Source organism: Haliaeetus leucocephalus, unplaced genomic scaffold, assembly GCF_000737465.1.
Source record: "Haliaeetus leucocephalus isolate CR32 unplaced genomic scaffold, Haliaeetus_leucocephalus-4.0 Scaffold848, whole genome shotgun sequence".
Lineage (NCBI taxonomy): Eukaryota > Metazoa > Chordata > Aves > Accipitriformes > Accipitridae > Haliaeetus > Haliaeetus leucocephalus.
This window is the reverse complement of record NW_010973284.1, coordinates 14133504-14140217: the sequence shown is the minus strand read 5'-3', so window position 1 is coordinate 14140217 and position 6714 is coordinate 14133504.

The window sequence follows — 6714 nt, the reverse complement described above, 5'->3', positions numbered from 1 at the left end:
AGGCACTCTGTATGTTGTGATGACATGAGGTATCATGAGGGAGAGAACAATGACGAGCAAATATAACGTATGTAAAAAGAGAGCATGTCCCAAAGGAAGTCTTTAGCCAGCCAAACAGCAAGTGCTGTTTTTATGGCTGTGTGCTGTCCCAAAGGGTTCTCCTAATGTTTCTCCTTTGTCTCCTCCATTCCCATGTGCTATCATTTAAGCCTGACCCAGATGATCAGGCTCTAAGGATGTAAACATTGCAGTGGGGAATCTATTTTTCTACCTTCCCTTGGTGCTTTTAAAATATCTGATAAAGCATCTTGCATTCTAAAATGATTTGACATTAAGCAAAGATTTTGTGCCAAAAAGTGACCCTGCAGTATTTAACTGTGACCTTCTAGAGGCAAGCTGTACTCTGCTAAAAACCTATGCAGCTGTGGGAGCTGTTGTACAAAGCTGGAACAGAATCCCTCCGACCTGTCCGTGTACCTCCTGGGGCCTGGCCCCCATCCATGTCCTTCAGTCCCTCTTCCCTCCTCTCATTAGGGAGCCAGAGCATCCAACTACACTGGAACAGGGTTAGGCTGTGGCATTTCTACTCAATTCATCTCTCAGACTTTGTTGGTTTTTGTTTTTTTCTTTCTTCCACCCCCTCTCACCTTTCACCTGTCTCGCTCTTTCTGTCTCTTGTTTTAGTTTATGGAATGATGAGTGCTTTTCTCTTTTAACCCCAAGTGGTTTTGCCTTCTGTTGCTTCAGTTCTCCTGCTTGAGTCTTCTTTTTCTGTACTCCTCCCTCCTCGCTGTTCACTCCAAAGTACCCCAACCCATGGTGGACTATCCTAAACTCACTCCCTCCTTGAGTAGATGCCAGGAGGGAAGAGAAACTGAGGGGTCCGCTTTGGCTCTGAGCGACTTTCTCTGAGCTGGAAGGATGACTGTCAACAGGAGCTATAGATCCAGAGAGTGACAAGGGTGACTCCTCTTCTTCAGGGTTACTCCAGAAAAGAGAAATATTTGTGGTGGACATTGTTGATATCTCGTGTCCCTGAAAGCAATAGAATAGGTGACAATTAATTTCCCTGGCTCCCCAAGGGAGGGAGAGGGGGAGTCAGGATCTCAGAGCTGAGAAACCTCTGTGTTGACAGACATGTTGGTCTTTCATCTGTTGCCATTTAGGTTTCCTTGGCTTCAAGGCTGCATTTTGGTATACAGAAAGAGCAAGGGTGTGGCTGAGGGACCTGAATTCCCTCAGGTGGTGATTTCAAGTTGTATTCAAACTGTCTAACTTCAAGCACAGAATTTAGGTGCTCTAAATCACACCTGCTTTTTCTCTGTTGGTCTCAGTAGGTATCATAGTCTCCTAACATAGACACTCTGAATTACATCTTAGCCTGATGCCAAAAGTTACCTAAGCTGGTTATTGGGATTGCCCTCACCTCTCCACTTTTAGTGTTATTTTTTATTCTGGCATTATAAAGCAAAAACATTAAGAGCACTTCAGTTTGTGCATTTGCAGTATGGTACTAAGAACTAAATTAATGCCAAATGCTTCTTGTTCTTAGCATTTTGCTGTTTTCCATTTTTTCTGTTGCCTAAACGAAGAATTCAGTTGTGAGGACGTTTCTGCTGTGATACATATGCCTGTAATGGGCATCCTGTACATCTTGTCACCAGAACATTTCTCAGATGCCTGATATAAATCATCATCCTTGATTAATATAAATAATAAAATAAAATCCCAAACCAAAAAAGGAGATGAGACACTGAACACTAATAGCTGCCCACATAAAGCACTTGATAACAACCGTCAGGCTATATGACATAGCAGGCCAGTGCAGAAGTTCTTGTGGTTAATAGCTCAGCAATGGGGCTTGAATTACTCATCAAAGGTTTTTTTTCCTTTGAGCAATCAGTTTAGCTCAGTTCAAATGAGAGCTACAACGTGCGTTATAGATCTTTCACAGATGTTCTCTTTGCGAAGAATTTAGGGAGAGCTGTGATATGTGGGTTTCTTTCTTCACCAGAACGTGAATACAGTGTCTCTCTCTGCAGTGAAAATGTGAATGCATACTGTACCTTATAAGATAAACTTGAATTCTTCCATTTCTGCATTTTTGTCTTTTCCATGCTAATGTACTCCTTTGCAGTCTTAAATAGATGCCACTGTATGAAGCTATGCTCTGATTAATTTGCTGATTTCCATGTGATAGTTACAGAGCTCATAAGCAACACTATGTCCAGTTTTAAAAACAAAAAGTCAGTGCACAGAATGCTGTTTGTTCACAGCAAATTGAGGATGAAATATGGACAAAAAATGAGCTTTTGATTTCATTCAGCTTCTTATACATTATATCAGTGAAGTTAGAGCCAAATTGCTTTGGTAGAAAACATCAATATTCACATGGAACCATTTGAGGAAAATAGTTTACTATTTAAGATTCTTTATTTTTGCTTTTATCAATAAGGAAGCTGAAAAGATAAGACTGCTTATAGAATGGTATTTGTTAAGTGATTGCGAACAAAGTATCATTGGACCTCATGTATTTTCAGAAACGTTTTAACTGGATGTATGATGTAACTTGTATAGAGTTGCATGTGAATTGTGTTAGTCACTGTTATACATTGTATTGTTCTGCAGTGCACAAATATGACTACTGAACACAGAAGTGTTACATTTCATTAATTAAAATCTTGTTGCGGTATATAGTTCCCCACTTTTTGTGCCAAAAACATCAATACATTCCATAATCTGTTCTAATAGAGGTTTGCACTTTTTTTTTTGTGACTCTTGCAGTTTCAATACTATATATCCCCATCACGAAGGAATAAAATGTGAGTTGTACTGTGCACTGTGTAGTTTTTGCCTCTTGGTTTTGAAACTGAATGTATATGCATTTAATTTAATACTGTTTCATGCCATCTTTTTATTTGGAAGCTTGTTACATGCCTAGAAATAAAGCCAATTATAGACACTAGTGCTAAACCTTTAAACCTGTTAGAAGAAATCTTGACTCTTTAAAAACAGATCATGATTTCAGATTCTACATTTGAGAATAATGTATAGAGAGGATATATTGCCTATGTGTTCTAGATACAATGGTTGTGACTAAATTTTATTATTGTCCAAGATAACTAAACAGATGTTACTGTAGTATAGTATTTTCTCTGTAGTTCCTGTATCTACTCTAAGTTACAAAAGGTGAAACTACAAAGGTTTAGTGGCATGACCGTTATGGTTAAATTATTCACGTAGCTCTCTGCCTTTTCTACCCCAGGATGTCATGAGAGGTGACTACATTTCAGACATTGCTTTGTGGTAACGTGACAGATGGTCGCATGTTTTATATCTAAATCCTACTTCTTGTGTGCTACAAATACTGCATGTGGGGCTAATCTCTGCTTGTACCCTTGTGCTCGAATATCATTAGGTTATGATACTAGGATTAAATGGTCTCCGGAGACAATGCAGTTACTCTAGGCTTCGTGGACGGGTGTCTAAGTGCTCATGGGCCTTCAGTGCCACCTTGTGGCAATCCAAGATTCAATTGTTCAAGGCCTCCATATTGTTGCTTCAACTTAAGAAACCCAACATAAATTAACAGTACTGTAGCAAAAGAATTACATCACTTCCAAACTGTACAGCTTTGCTAGTACATAATCTAATACGCTTCTTGCTGGAGAGGCAGGGACAAAGAAAGATTTCATGAAGGCTGATCTAAATGCAGCCTTTGTACTAATTTAACTACACTGGTTAAAAGTATGACTTTTATACTAAATATTTGAATCAATGCTACATCTAATGTGGATACATCTAGCTTGGTGCAATTAATATAGTAAACTAATGCATTTACATGCATCTTTGTGTACCCATATCTACAGGAAAGTGTTGGTACCAATTTACTTGAATTTGTTTCTAAATGGCAATAATTAAAAATAACAAAAGCTATACAAGCCACTCTCAGTCGCCACATTAAGAAGCTTCTCATAGAATATCAAAACCTTCAAAAGCAAAAGCATAACAGTCATTTAAAAAGGAGTGCCCTTTGCAAAATTTAGCTGTAGAATATTACTTCAGCAAGTAGAGACTTCTGCACTTGGGTGTATGAATTCGCTCTCCGCTGTAAGTACACCCTGCCAAAAAAGCATCAGTCACAGTCCCCTGCATTATAAAGTCCAGACATTCTGATGCTCTCAGCAACCTCACCGCCAAAAATTCATGAGCTGTAGGTTGATTGCTGTTGGTTTGTAGTTGAAAACTTGCATTGGTAGCTGCAGATATCCATTCAGTTTGGGCAAGGCCCTTGATCTCTATCTGGATCTGTAACCAAAGCAAACTCTCTTTCCCTTCTCTCTGCCTGGCAGCTTTCCTCCTCCTCCCTAGGGAATTGTGGGTGTAGAGCCCTGCCCCTCTCACAGGAGCCCAGGGTAGGGGGGGGTCCTGCCAGCTCCAGAAAGGGGTTGTCCTGAGGCAAGGACCAGGAGGCAGAATGGGATGGGTGCACATGAAGCTCCCAGGTAGAGGCCCCTGCTCTGCAGTGAGGACTGCCTGGCGAGGGGTTGATCAATGAGGGCAGAGGGGGAAGAAAACCTGGAGACAGTCACAGCTCTGAAAAGCCAACCGACCTCTTCTCACAAACTGCGACAGCATTACAACATTTTTTAGGACCAATAATGTGAAAAATCTGAAGAGGTCTGGGTTGTAAGCAGTTTCCAAAACTTACTTGGAAATTTACTCTAGAAATTTATTCTAGATGGACATTACATATGTACGTATTCATAAAACCAATGCAGTGTCCAAAATCTTCCCAGCTCCCTTGAAACAAATTCTAACTCGCTCTTCATTGAGGCTCACTTCTTAATATTGAACTGATGTTAACCTCCTGAAACGAGTTTCATGCCGAGTAGTCTTCTTCCAACTGCCTGGACCATTAAATCCTGTTAGGGGTTATAGGCATTAAGTCTGCTAAAATATATTCTATTCTTGTATTCTCTAACCACATGTTCTTTTCCTGATTGCTGAAGATAATTCATTTCAGTTTGTCTCATACGTGGCTCAGGAATCCAGAAGCCTAACCCTCCAGACATCACGTGGCTTTGAACTGCACCTCTCACTGAGCAAGGTTATTAACAAATACTCTAAATCCAGAATGCACGATAGCTATTTTTATCAGCAGTATTGTACAGAGCCAGTAAAGTCTACAGTATAATTCACCTTGAAGAGGAGGAGCTGGAAGGCATTTGGTTTCATGAACAAGGATGGGAGTCAGGGGCTGGGAAGATGCCTGGCTCTGTCTCAGAAATGCCACAACGAGCTTGCTGGAAGCATCAGAGAATCTGAAATCTTTCCATCTATTTTGGTGCCTGGCACAGATTAGGGGGGATCAGCATAGGCACTTGAAAAATATGGCCTGCCCTGCAGCCCCCTGAGCAGGAAAACAGGAGTTAAAACACATTTACTTTGTATTTCAGATGTTTAATCCAGAGGTATGCAGCCGGCTTTGAGAAATTCAAAGGTGCTACAGGAAGAAACAAAGGCTTCTTGGGGTGGGAATAACACCACAGAAGGATTTGGGTTGTGAGCAGGTGTGCTGCAATTACCAGCGATCAGGTCTGCAGGGGTGGATGGTGAGGGCGAGTCTAAAGGAGCTTTCACTGGGCAGAAGCATCCTTCACAGCAGTGGCAGGGAGCAGAGCTGGTTGGGTGTTTTCTGGCAACCAGTCTGGGGACTGGCTGTGATTTTAACAGCCAGCTCTACAGAAAGCAGCCCTGTCACCAGGTAAGAACAGTGACTAGTCCTTTATTTTTTTAAATGTTCTGGGCAGAACCTTTGCTATCCAATGTGTTTATTGAAAAGCTGGGAATGCTAGCACTGTAAAATAGGTATCACTGCGGTTAATATTTGAAGTACAATTGCATTAACAAGGCACGTCAAGCAAAAGGATTTTGCAAAAGAAACCCGTAAAACTGGTAGTTTTGCCTTACTGACAGCAAACCCCAGTATCGATTGCTTCTACTTCTATGCGCTTGCTTAACTGCTGGAAATGAAGTTTTCAAGACGGCAGCAATAGCCTGAGTTTTACCTTCTGACAGCTGAAAAAAAATACCGATTAATTAAGTTTTGTCTTCTGTCCTTTCGTTAAGGGGCGAGACCGGCAGGCAGCGGCACCGGCCGGTGCCGAGCCCGAGAGCGTGGGTCTGCCCGGCCTCCGTGGGGGGGTGGCGAGTGCCAGATGGGAGCTGCTGACGGCTCCGCTGCGTGCGGCTCGGCTTGTTCTCGGGTCCGCAGCTGCCTTGGAAGATCGCCCTTTACAGCAGCGCGTTTTTCAGAACTGTCAGTCCCCAAAACCCCTTGTAAACCCCCGCGTCCTCCCGCCAGCAATCGCGGAACCCGGACCCGCCGTCACGAGCGTGGCATCACGCAGACAAACCGGCGCCCTGCCGCGCAGCGGCCCCGAGCGCTGCCGGCCCCCGGCGCCCGCTCAGCCTTCCCGAACACCTGTTCTAACGGAGGGCGCGTTAAAACGTCCCCGGGCGGCGGCTGCGACGCCACGGTCTGGTGACAGTTCCGGAGAGGGGCCGCGTTCAACCCGCGGAGGGAGCCGCTCCCTGCGCCTCAGCGGGGCAGGCGGGAGCCCCGCCGCCAGGCCCGGCCGTGCATCGCTCCCCGCGCCGCCGAAGGCCGCGGGCCCGGGCAGAAGGAAGGAAGGAAGCCAGCCCTTGCCC